We start from the raw sequence: 13,327 nt of genomic DNA on the forward strand, positions 1-13,327 counted from the left end.
TAAAGTGGTCAGAATTTTGGTTAAAAAATATGTGACTAAAGAAAAAATTAAAATTAAGTTACACATTCCAATATTGCGGTTTTATTTTCGTATGTCGAGAAATTATTTTGAAATTTTATCATAATAAAGTGTTGCCATTATAATATTTTTATTAGAAAGAATTATATTTTTAATGAATACACAAAAATAGGAGAAAAACTGTGAAAATAATATTTTGCAATCTAAGGAGAATTAAGTTGAGATATTTGGAGAATGTAGTTACGTTACGAGAATGAAGTTTCAATATTTCAAGAATCATTATATGTGAGCAACAACGTGGAAATGTGATTTATTTTTGTAAGTAGTGATTTTAGCAGAAAAAAACAACTTTTTACTTTAACTAACATTTTTCTTTTTTTTTTACAGGAATAACATTGTAATATAAGGAGATTAAATTTGTAATATTGCGAGAGAGTAAAAATTGAACATTACAGTAAAAGCAATACTGTCTGTTGTCAAAATGACGCTATAAGTGAAGGTTTGGATGACGTCGCACATCATTGACATTTCTCTCGACCGAAGAAATAATTCAAATGAGGAAAAGTGAGAAATGAATTTGATTTCTCCGCAGGCAGACATCGATCCCGCGGCAGCCCGTCTCGCACTCGCGGAGACGCGTGTGTCGGAGGGGGTCCTCGTAATCAGCCCCGGTGACGGGAGGTCTCCGCAAGTCGGGGTCACGTCGGGCCGACAGACGCACAGCCACGCGCAAAGCCCGTCGATACAAATTAGCACAGCGGTGCGCATATGTTGACATTCAGGCTCTTCAACTACATGCCATACAGGTCCCATCTGAAACCACTGGAAAAGTGACCATCCTCAGCGAGACTTCAATCCTCCACTTTGACAAATTTCGGACAAATTTCTCGATAAGAATGTATTCGAAAAATCAATCGAACTTTGGTCATTGTCAACCATATATTTTCTAGCATCAGCGCCACTGATCTCACTTGTATTAAGGACGATGGCATCTCTGCAACTGCCAAACGCTGATTTCGGTAGTCTGGAAGATTGTTTGTTCAGCTAGGACACTTCTCAAATTGCTTTAGCGCTAGCATCAATGCTACCGTTACTGATTCAGTTGAACTGTCTTATCCAAGTGTGATGAATTTAAGTACAGTAGACTTGATCAAGCTTTCATTGCCAACCTCAGTTCACCTTCTTTAGCAGTCTATAATATTGGCGGAACAGCCAGGACAACGCTCATATTACTGACGTGCTAGCTAGCGTCACTGCTAACTTTGCTGTTCAGAGTTGAAACTACACAATTTTTTAAAAAATTCTTCATTTCAAGCAGTTGAAGTGTTGGTGAAAATGGAATTAGCTTCCCCAAGAACACGCTAGTTATGCTTTCACCCAAAATGGATACATTGCGGCTGCGTACAATTTTCTCGTTTTACCTCAAAATAACGGCATCAGAATCCAGTTGATGGCTGCTCGCTGCTTCTTCAATTACCAATCATAAATTACTCACATTTACAATCTACAATTGTGGTGCACCAGCCTGTACACTGCTCAGGCTGGTTTAGCACTAGCAGAAATGCTAACGTTATAAACACTGCGATGACCAGCTGTTTCTCTCGCTGCACAAACTTACTGTGAACTTTAGCGTGTTAGTATTCAGCACCATCATTAGCAGAGCTTTTTTTTTTTTTTACGCTTCTGACTGATGTCTTTGTCACATCTGTTTCCTTCAAATTAAACAGACTTTGGCTGCTACGTAAAACGTCTTGTAAACGTCAGAAAATACTTGAACACAATCTGTGTCAATGGCTGACAGAGGCACGCCGCAGAGGAAGAAATTGCTTTTTAAAAAAGCCTATGTTTCATTATTTCCACTCTTAAATCCTGAGCTGCTCCATGGCAACAGCGAGACACTCAGGACGTGTGGCGCACAAAAGTGCCGGACGAGCACGGCGACCTGGAAGGTCCCCAGCCTGTGGGGCCTTTTAAAATAACCACGCCTGAGACTTAACCTTTAGCAGAGACAAATGAAATGAAAATATACAGCGAGGTGCATCAGGAGCCGCCTTCTTCATTCATTGGGGAACTTGGCGATGCCGCGGGAGGGCCTACCGGTAGCCTGACCTGAACTACCGTCCGGTTCCCGGGTGGCCAGTCTGAACGGCGTGCTTGGAGACGGGACACATTTATCCACGTACGACACGGAAATGGGAAACGGGAAAAGTAAAACATGCACGAGGACCACTTGAAACACACCTGCATGCGTGCGTGCAGTCTCCCTATTATGAGCAACAACTTGATATTTTCTATGAATAAAGTGCCTCAAATTAGGAGGGAATACTAAATACTAGAATACTAAAGTCGTCATATTACAAGATAAAACAAACTCTTACAAAAGTGAGGTTGTAATAATATGAGAATAACACACTCAGCGGCAATGCAGGTTACTCAATAAAAACCTCAACAACAGGAAACGCATATCCCCAACACGCGCGCGCGCACACACACACACACACACACACACACACACAGACACATGATCCACTTTCCAGACGAAAATGATGAAATATGAAATGGAGCATTACCGCTCGGAATGGCAGCGTGCCCGGGACTGTGGTGCTGCTGCTCCTCTGTCACATTGTCTTCTACTGCCAGAAACGGAGAAAGACAGAGGGACGGGGGGGACGGGGGTGGGGTGGGGGGGGTGGGAAAAAGTGAGGGAAAGATACGGTTAATAGTGGAAAAACAAGTTTGAACATTGAGATTTCCCTCTTTTTTAATTATTTATCACTGAAAAAGAAGGAAAAAAAAAAAAAAAAAAAAACTGCTGGGAGATTTGAACTGCTTTGCACAGCTCGACCTGAGGTTTGGGAATCCACGCGAGCCTTTCATATGGAGTTTTACTGGCAACAAGGCAAACAGTCGCCCACCTGCGGAAATAACATCCATGAATGATGGACGCGTCCTGTGAAACGACGCCCAGACATGGACGAGCGCAACCTTTGCCGCGAAGGTGGATCAGACGGGCGATTTTTTTAGGGATGCTGTCTTGAAATCGGACATGCCAAAACAAGGCCGAGTCTCTGTGAAGCGCTTTTGCCTCTTTTAGGCTGCAGAAGAGTGACGACAGTTATCAGCAGCGCTCATGAGGCGCATACGAATGTTACATTATCGCGAGCGTTTCTAAAGTCGGAAACTTTCCACGGGAATTCAAAGGAATTTATCGGAATTGAACAGGAATTTTGTGGAATTTACCACATTTACATCAGATTTTCTTTGAGCATAATCCTGACTAAAACGACACCAGGTCATGCAAGCAGAGTGGATTGTTTGCTTTGTGTTGCGAGCCAAAATTTTAGTTATGAGCGCGCTTCAGTAAAAACGGGAGTTAGCAATTCCGTCCCCTTAAAAAAATAAAATAAAAAAATAATCACTTTTTATCATTTTTGTGAAGCAGTCATTATGACTTGACAGCCGTACATGATAACTACAACCCCTTAAGAAAAAAATAAATGAATAAAACGCCGTCTCGAGCGCCATCTTGTGCCTCTAATTTGATATACAAGAAACCACAGTGCCAGAGGAATAACAACTAATCAGAGACAGGAGGTGTAACTTGTGAGCATTTGTTTTTATGGCACACGTATCGCTGGCAAAGAAAACTACAAAAAAAGATAACATTTAGTAACACTCCATTCAAAATTTGCATTTCTTTTCTGGGGGTCAGCGTGAGAGCGCAGGGGTGTGCCCGCGATTGCGTGACAAATTAGTCACACTTCATAAGTCACGCCTTCTGTATCTGATTGGTTGTTTTTCCACAGGCTATAGCCAATTACAGCCACAGTATAGGGACAAAGACCAAAGACAGCTGTTTTGTTTAGTTTTTTCTCCCCCCCGACAGATCAAAACGGACCAATTTTTGACGACAGCGACGACCCCGAGAAAGAAAAGTTTGCATTTAGTTAAAAAAAAAAATCAAACTAAAAAAAATCCAGCAAAGCTTTCACACTGGAGGCTGCGTGAGGCTTCCGAGCGGCGTGTCAAATACGAGGAGTGAAATGGATTTTAACAGTGGGAAGAGAACAAAAGAGTCTCCCACCTGTTCTATGTAAAATGAAGGTCTCGCTGAGGGCTTCTTATGCCTCTGCGTTCCACCCGTGAAGTTGAATTGCATTCTCCATTATGTATTTTCTAGCCTTTCACTTTCCCGGGCACGGAAGGGGGAGTCTGACAGGACCTCCCGGCAGGGGAGCGCGGCAACGACTGCCTGACGCAGGAAGTGCCGCACTTTTCAAAGCGTGCAAAATATCCTGTACTTTGCATAATTAAGACGAGATCCTATGGCGGCCGAAGCCTTTCGCCTCGGGGGAGCGCAAGTCAGACGCGAGCGGGGAGTCGCACCGCCGTGAAAAATGAAGAAGAAAGTTGTCGGGCAAAAGTTTGGTTGTCGTAAAGGAGAATTAGGGCTACGATGTCAAGAACAAAAGAGGAAAAGGTCATTGTGCTGCGAGAATGAAAGGGTGGACGCAATTTGACGACAATCAAGTCGGATATTACACGGATAAAGCCAAAATATTACGAGAATAAAGTTGCAATATGGCAAGAAAGAAAATGGAAAAAAAAAAGTTTGAATTTATGACAATAAAGTCAAAATATTAGGTGGATAAAGTTGAAATATGGCCCAAAAAAATGACATTTTACAAGGATTATGATATAGAATGTCAATAAAGTTGTTTTAGTATGAGAAAAAAAAAATCCAAATTCTTTTGAAAATAAGGTCAAAATTTTATTTAATTTAATTTTACAAGGATGAAGTTATAGGATATCATGTCAATAAAGTTGTTATCTTATGAGAAAAAAAAAAAAAAAATCTTACAAAAATAAAGTCAAAATATGAGACTAATGTCCCCATATTATAACAGACAAATAATTACAAAACTGAAACCAAAACATAGGAATAAAGTGTCACTATTATGAGGGGGAAAAAGTTGTATGAGAATAAAGTTGTACTATTATGACAATTAATTTGTAACATTACAAGCAAAAGTCGAAATACTACGAAGATAGTCTCAACATAACAAGAGCAAGCCAATTGTTTTGTGAATAGTCGTAAAATGATGAGAATAAAGTCACAATATTGAGATCATTTTTAGCATTTTACGGGAATCAAACCTTATTCTTCTTATTTTGATCCACATATGAAAGAGGCCTGGGTCAGATATGAAAAAGAAAACTGAATTGTACTGTTCACATTGACATGGGGGGGAAAAATTTTTAAAAAGTAAAAATAAAAATAAAAACGGATACATTTCACATTGAGGGAGGGGGGGGGGGGGAAGATCTGAATTGATCAGTGTGAACATAGCCTCATACTCAAATATTATGACAAAATAAAGACTTTTTCTCAGAATATCACAATATTTTTTCTTCTGCCATTATGACTGCTTACCTGTAACTTTAGCGTTTGTTTTATTTTCGGTGCGCCCTGAATACTTTCCAATTTTTGTTTAACCTTTTGAATGATTGCCAGTGATCGCTCCTCTGATTGTAAATCTTCATATACCAAACAAATCACGGGCCCGGCAATTAATTAGCGGCGTCATTTAATGCAACGAGGCGCAATCGGACGGCGTGGAGGGACGTCCCTCAGCGCCGCCACACAAGTCGGAATCAGTGACTGACGCCCTGAGAGTTTAATGAGTTTCTCCAATACCGTCGAGCTCCTCGCGGCTGAGATCATTTAAATGGGGCCAGGGATGAAGGGGAGATGGGGGGGGGGGGGGGGGGGTCCTCATAAATCCCCCGTGGTTCCATCATAGATCGGTGGCAGGGGTTTCTCTTTTTGTTTTGATTACCATCCCTGTTGGTGAGATGAGGGAGTTCAGGCAGAACATTTTCTTTTTATGATACAATAAGATGCCGTGGCGGTCGGGGGATGATTTGTCACCCGCTGTAAGCATATTAAAAGTTTTGTCATTAAGACAACTTCGACAAGAGTGCACATTCATGTCTCGAAACAACCGGAGTAGAGTCATCACGGAAATGTTCCGGGTGCTAAATGGCTGACCTGGCTTGTGTTTCTACTGTGGGATGGCGATATGTAATTTACTCGGGCCGGGAATCACAGCGAAAGTCCTTCGATCGGGCAATTTTCTACGCGGACGGTCAACGTGGAGCTTGGACCTATTCAATGCGACTTTGGGCGAAAGGCAGACTACACCTTAGACTGGTCTAAAGTCCATCACAGGGCAGCAGAAAAAAAAATCTTGTGACAATATTCCATCTTCAATGAACCTAACATGCATGTTTTGGGGAAGTAGGAGGAAGCTACAGTACCTGAAGAAACAACTGCACAAACACGCGCAGGTCATGCACAAACTTCACACAATTCAGGTGTGATTCAAACCCTGAAACAACTGTGAGGCGGATATGCTAACCGCTTGACTACCGTGCCGCCTGTTACGATATCGTTGCAATATTTTTCCAAAAATACCGGCGGGATCACGATATACAGTCATCGATGTATTGGAGGAAAGCCATCAGGATATTTGTGAAACTAATGTGTACTAATGAAGCACATGGATTCGTCGCTTTACGATAGTCACATGACGACGCTTCGGGGTCATGAAGAGTGCACGATCAACAGGTCACGACACGTTCCCACAGAAGTACAAATTCGGGTTAGATTGCCGCCGTAGCAACGGAACGCTGAGGACCCCCGCGATGAAGTAATTTTAGTGTCAAAATCAAGTCTGATGAAAAGCTGGCATGGCTGATTGCGTTTGTTTTGTTTTTATCATCAACGGGAAAATACGGAGATTTGAAATATGTTGACCTTAGTGTGCCGTCGTCCCACGCGCCGAAGGTTTTGTGAATAGTTTGGCATCAAAGTTGTGCAAATGACCGATGAAAACAGGTACTGAACACAGTGGAGGACCTGCGGCGTTCTGTTTTCTTGTTCAATTTCTGAGTAGAACAAGAACAATTTCTGAAAAGCTCAGCTTTGTGCGTTTCCCATTCTGCTCCCGCTGTTGCATGACAAGCGGCAATTTGCGGTCAACCGATTGACAGATTGCAGATTGTCCGGCTTCGGGGAGCCAAAATGTGGCTTTTTTTGAATACATTTTTTGCACAACGGTGGAATTTGGTATTCCACAAAAACTTTTGGAAAAATACTCCTTTGAAGTCACACAAGTTGAAGTCGCCATAAAGTGGGGTTGACGCACACCCACATTTGGGTCAAATTTCAATTCTTGCATGTTTGAGAAAATGTATCCTGAGCAATTATCCAATGGTGTGGCGTTCGTTACAAACCAATATTGAAGCACTCCTTTTAAAGTATTTCTAAGTGCCTCTTCTCACTTGATGCTTAACTAGAATTAAAACAATAAAAAAAAAAAAAAAATGAGCATAGATGTTAGGCTAATTCTAAACTTTCAAACAACACACACGGAGCACCAACACATGTAAACAAAGAATACGTAAATAGAGGCATATATTTGATATTATGCGTGTACTGCTGGGGACTACAGTATTAGACGGGGACCTTCTCTGCCTCTTCTTCTTACTCTTAATGAAGCCGCACCTCTTCAACGGTGCCCGGCATGTTGCGGCACAACGTGGTACTACACCGAAGGTGCATCACTCTGAATTTAGACTTGAAATTTCGATCGTCTCAGAATCCACAATGCAGCGTGACACAAACGTGATATAAGCGCGCCTCGTCTGTACCCTGCTTTCGAGATTCCGCTCTATTAAAGTCACGCAAACTAAACCGCTGCTGCCGGCGGACTGAATGAAGGCGCACTGTCAGGCAACAGGCCGTCGCTGGACAATGAACACGTTCCGAAGCTTATCTCATTACTACACAGAGCCAACGTGTCATCCGGCCGCAGAATCATTGCTATCAGTTAATTAATGTTTGACAAGCTACAGTGTATTACCCAGACTGTTAACAACAAAAAAGAAAAAAGAAAAAAAAAGAAAAAAAGCTTTTGTTGATACAATATCAAAACCACATGGGACTGCTTCTCCTTTGATTATCAAAGTGCAGCGCAGGGGGAGAAAAATAACACACCAAAAACAACACCTAATCCCACAACAAGTGTTGCAGCATTAAAGGCCGCTAATTAACACAGCGGCCACATAATGTACACGCACGCGCATGCACACACACGCGCGCACACACACACAGGAATGAACGCAGAGTAACTGTCATTTACTGTGAGTGACAATCCCCCAGACGGGACGCTTCCCTTTTTAGGGATGAATTAATTGTGTGCAAATAAACTGACAAATGTCCACAAAGCGGTGAATGATTTGAGGGAAAAAATTTAAATAAATCATATTCAACTATTTGTTTTTTTTGGGGGTGGTAATCCATCACACAAAATCCTGTTTTGTAACACAAACACATGGACGCCTTCAAGTGTGTGCGTGTTTTCCTGGATGTGCGTGACTCATCCGCTTGGTTACAAGGCGCCCGGACGATACGGCGGCAAGCACAATGGCGCAGTAATCCGCCCTGACTGACCGCGAAGGAGACGCTCGCCACGGGGACGACAACTCAATTTAGCTGGGGGTCGGCGGGTCAAGCCTCTTCAATTAGGCCCGGGAGGAGGCGGCTAGAGGACACACACACATGACTAACTTTCTTAATGAGCATTATTTGAACTGATGATTAGTGTCATAAATAATTTGCAATGGAGCAGCATGTTAATCACATTGCATAATGTCAGTAATCCTTCATTTATATATAGAAGGGAGGATTCATTAACGGCATGGCGCAATTATTGCAAATGGAGCAGTGCGCAAGTGAAGTCAGACTAGACAGATGCAAATAAGCCAGGCAACATCTCATTTCATTTTGCAAAAGGGAAAGCGGGGTGTGTGGGGGGGGGGGGGAATCAATCACTGTCTGGCTATCAGACGATCCATGACAACAAGACAGACGCACGCCACGAAATAAGAGGAGATATCGGCCAGCTCCCGCGACGCTCCAGTCCAGCACGCCTCAGTCGCGTGTCAAGCGCGTTGACAGCCGTGCTAATGGGATTTTTTTTTTTTTTTTTTTAAACCAAGGGTTCCATCATAATTTCCTTAATGATAATACTAACCATATTTTTGTGTCACATTAGAAATGTGTTAATGGGTGTTATGCCACGGTCCATTAATGGCGAAGATGGCACATTCTGACGCAACGACGACACAATTAGAGCACAACTTTTCCTTCAAACGCTATTGCTAATTCAACACAGTGTCGACATTGTGAAAGGGGGCGTGGCCACGCATCTGGACGGGAAACCTTAGACGGCTAAAAACTGTAATGTTCCCTCGTGGGAAAATGGTTCGCCATCGCGTCCTAAACAATACAGGGTGGGCATTGCATTGCAAAAAAAATTTGCAAAATCAAACCAACTATTGTTTCAATGTGATTTTTGTTTTTTTTATTTCATCTAAAGAAATGGTTTGGTTCAATTTAAGATAAAATGACATCACTGCCCACAGCAAAACATATACCTTCCATCCTTTTTTACTTGTATTTTTTTTATTGCCTTTAAGTCATTTTTGCACCAACCATATTTGTGTGTCACATTGGAAATGTGATATGAAACCTCTAATGCCGAACAGCACACTTCGACGCCGTGACGAGAAAACTACAGCAAATAGATCCCAAAACAACTTTTTCTTACATTCTTGAATAAATAGTTTGTGAAAGGGGGTGTGGTCATTCGTCACCTCTCAGAAGACTCAAAACTGAAACAGTTTCATACAGGAAAATTGCAAAAATGCAATACATTTTTGGCATTTAACAGGGTTAAATTGGAGATAAAATGCCATCGCTGCACATTGAAAAAGGGGATTTAATGTCATTTTTGTGTCACATTACAAATGTGTTCATTGCAACAGCCTGGAAAACAACATTGTGACGCAACAACAACAAAAGTAGAGCAGACTGATACTAAAACAACTTTTCCTTAAACGCTTGAAAAAAAAATCATTTTTCAGTCGTGTCAACGTTGTGGAACGGAGAGCGGTGATGCATCCGAAAGGATGCGTAATTAGAATGGCATTGCAAAAATTGCAAACTAATTATGGTTTGAAAGTTCACTTTTTGTCTTCGCATTTTATTATTTTTAAAAATACGTCAGGCCTGGTTCAATTTGAGATAAAACGCCATCGCTGCCCATTGAAAACCACATTTCGCTTTTCTTTTGATTTGAAGTCATTGTTTTGGTACTCACCATATTTTTGTGTCACATGAGAAATATGTTAATGAGGCTTATGCCAGGGTCCATAACACACATTGTAACGCGTCAACGCCCAAATATGGAGCCGATTGATACTTCAACACAACCGCTCCTCACTGAATAAACATTGCTGATTCAACACCATTTTCAGTAGCGTCGACCTTGCGAAAGGGGGCGTGGTCATGCATCTGTAGAAGATTTATGCGCATCTGAAGATGGAAGTATAACTGAGCATTTCAACCACGGGTGGGCAACCACTGGTCCGTGGGCCATAAAGGGCTCAGGGGAACATTTGATCTGGCCCAAATGCAAACTCAACTGCTCCAAAAAAGCCCAAACAATGTTTAGCCAGCAAATGCTGACAATGTATAATACGTTTGGTGCTCCAATCATATATTTTTAAATTGGCCCTGAAATGACTACAAACGGAAATGCATGGTCACCGATAGGAAAATGCTTCCGCAATCCAATAATGAAATGATACAACATTTCACAAAGTGATGGCACAGATGCAAAAAACTTTTTGAATTCATATTTTCATGATATTTTTTGTTGATTATTTTGGTGTTATTAAAGAAATGACTCTGAGTTACAACTTTTGGATCAGACTGATGAGAAGTTGAATAAAATTGCACTCCAATCCAATTTGCCAGCACCAAACTCATCCTATTCTGTCATCAATTTCTCCCCTGCACTCTGCTCTCTTGCATTTCCTTTTAATTAGAGCTGCAGTGACAGAGCTTTGGAGGAATTGAAATGTTACTGTACGGCTCTGTACAAAAATTGAAAGTTTTAAGTCCAAGGATGAAAGGTCAAATGACTTCCCCCAAAGTTCACCCAGGGAGAGGCTGATCGCAGCTCGTCCACAGCGTGAAATATTTAAGGGCAGCGCCGATTTCAAGACGAGCGTTGCACTCGGCCAGCAAATGGCGCGGAAAATATATTTATATATGCACACGGCCGACGTGGAAACTCGGCTCCTCGGCCAACAAACACGTCAGCGCCGAGGGCCTCGAGCGCGGTCTGTGCTGCGAATGAAAACATCCACACTGGCTGCCGTTCTTTATTCAGGAAGCTCGCTGTCGGGACAAGCGACGTGGCAGTGGTCGCATGCGGGCGTTCGAGCCGGAGATCCAGTCGGACTTCACAACAACATGGACCGACACGCGTTCGACGAACATCAAATGTTCGTCTGCCGGCGAAGCGTTTGCATAGAAGCCGATGACGTACGCCGTCGCCGTGCTCACTTTTTATTCCCCCCCAGCAATAACGCCGCAGCCCGATCACTCTCGTGCACTTAATTGAAACGGGAGCGGTTGCCCCCCTTTTTTTGGGGGGGGGGGGGGCTCTCGACAGGACAAAAACAGGCTTGGACTCCCTGAAGCGGCCAATACTTAGGAGGCAAATGAAATAACACAAGGGAACCGTCGCAGCCTTCAGATGTCATCCGGCCTCGCCGGCCTGACCTCTGTTCACGTTCCCCGACAGGATGGCAAAGCCTTCTTTCGGCGTATAATAGTCAAACTACGGGCAAAACATTTCTTGTGGGCAAAAACACATTTTTGAAAGACACAGGCGATGACGACGCTTCCTCTCTGAACAATAGCGAGGCAGACGGAACGGCAAGCAAAGTTATTGTGGACATCTGTATAAGTGTAGCCCCTCTTCCCTGAGGAGCGACACAGACAAAGAGCAGTAAATAACATCTGGTTTCCCCTTGTAAAAAAAAACACCCAAAAAAAAAAACACGAGGAAACCTCTACGACGTCCTGCTTTCTTTCGGCGCTCGAGCGGCAGCGTTCGGTCGGAACGAGGACGTAAAAGTCGGGCGAATGGAGATTTCTCTTCGTGACGATAACAAAAAACAACTGGGCTCATTTGCATACCGATTTGCTCCCTCACTGTTGCTCTCTCTCCCGCTCTCTCACTCTTTCCCCCTCTTTCTCTCGTGCACACCAGTCTGCACAGATGTCGTGCACCGCACACTTGTAGCGTGTAGCAGGCTGCATTAAACACAAACGTGCCAACAAAACAAACCGGAAAAGCCGAGAAACGGAGGGGGTGTCGATTGAAAATGGTGACCGTTCTTTTGTGACGAGGACTTCCGAGAAGGAATGAAGGAGCGGGAAAGGTGAGGAAGGGAGGGTGGGATGGTCATGGGGGGGGGGGGGCGATGCACCCACCGCAAGTCAAGGTGAAATTGTGGACCATTTGCTGAGCGAAATGCAAAAAGCTGCCAGATCGATGAACTGAAGCTCAACCTCCACCCACCCACACACACACACACACACACACACACACACACACACACACACACACACACACACACACCTTTACCAAAGCATGCGTCTATGTATGTGTGCATCTATACACAGCAAACGCATAATTAGCTGAACATGCACAAAAAGTACAATTCTTTATCTCGAACAAACTTTTTTTTTTTTTTTTTTTTTTTTCCTGTCTGACTTAATCAATATAATGGACACTCACACACACATGAAGTCACACTTTCATCCTTAGTCCTGCTTTACTTTGCCTCTGGTCACGTGACTGCCGTGCAAGCCATTCCTCGACTTGAAGTTGGCCGCTGAAGGGATGGCTCCAGATGTTTGCGCGTGTGCGTGTGCGAGCCGGCCGCGCGCGCGCGCGCGCACACGCACCCGAACCCGCCCTCAACGCACATGTCCAAAATGATTTTTCCATGCGCAAAAAAAAAGAAGGGGGGGGAAAAAAAACAAACCCAAAAAAAAAAAAAAAAAAAAACATCCTCCACAAGCAGAATTGCGTCAATGGTGAAGCACATTTGCAGCCTTTTGCCTTGCTGATGTTGCACGTTGTTGTTGTTGTTGTTGTTGTTGTTGTGTGTTCAAAAGAAAAGAAAGGAAGAAAGAAGAGGAAAGCAATGTTTTTGGAGCCAGCTTACCTTTGAGGGATCTTGGCTTCGCTTGCTTGCGGCGCGACATGATCCTACGCAAAACGCTGAAGTTGACAATGTGCGTAAAACGGCTCAGTGGCAAAAAACGTCTCGAAATGCGCGTGGGCTCGACCGCGGCCGCCTCGCTACCATCACCGGC

At 43.2% G+C, this 13,327-nt stretch overlaps 1 protein-coding gene across 5 annotated transcripts in view; it reads right to left on the minus strand.

Annotated features, from left to right (window-relative positions):
* LOC133488607 (zinc finger protein 521-like) overlaps positions 1–13,327 on the minus strand; it is a 121,968-nt gene that overhangs the window by 107,774 nt on the left and 867 nt on the right. For all 5 annotated transcript variants that reach the window (XM_061796682.1, XM_061796679.1, XM_061796681.1 and 2 more), the window contains exon 2: positions 2,589–2,648. The gene's annotated coding sequence lies outside the window, so the exon portion shown is untranslated. The remainder of the gene's footprint in view (positions 1–2,588; positions 2,649–13,327) is intronic.

This window comes from Phyllopteryx taeniolatus, chromosome 14 (genome assembly GCF_024500385.1).
Source record: "Phyllopteryx taeniolatus isolate TA_2022b chromosome 14, UOR_Ptae_1.2, whole genome shotgun sequence".
Taxonomy (NCBI): Eukaryota; Metazoa; Chordata; class Actinopteri; order Syngnathiformes; family Syngnathidae; genus Phyllopteryx; species Phyllopteryx taeniolatus.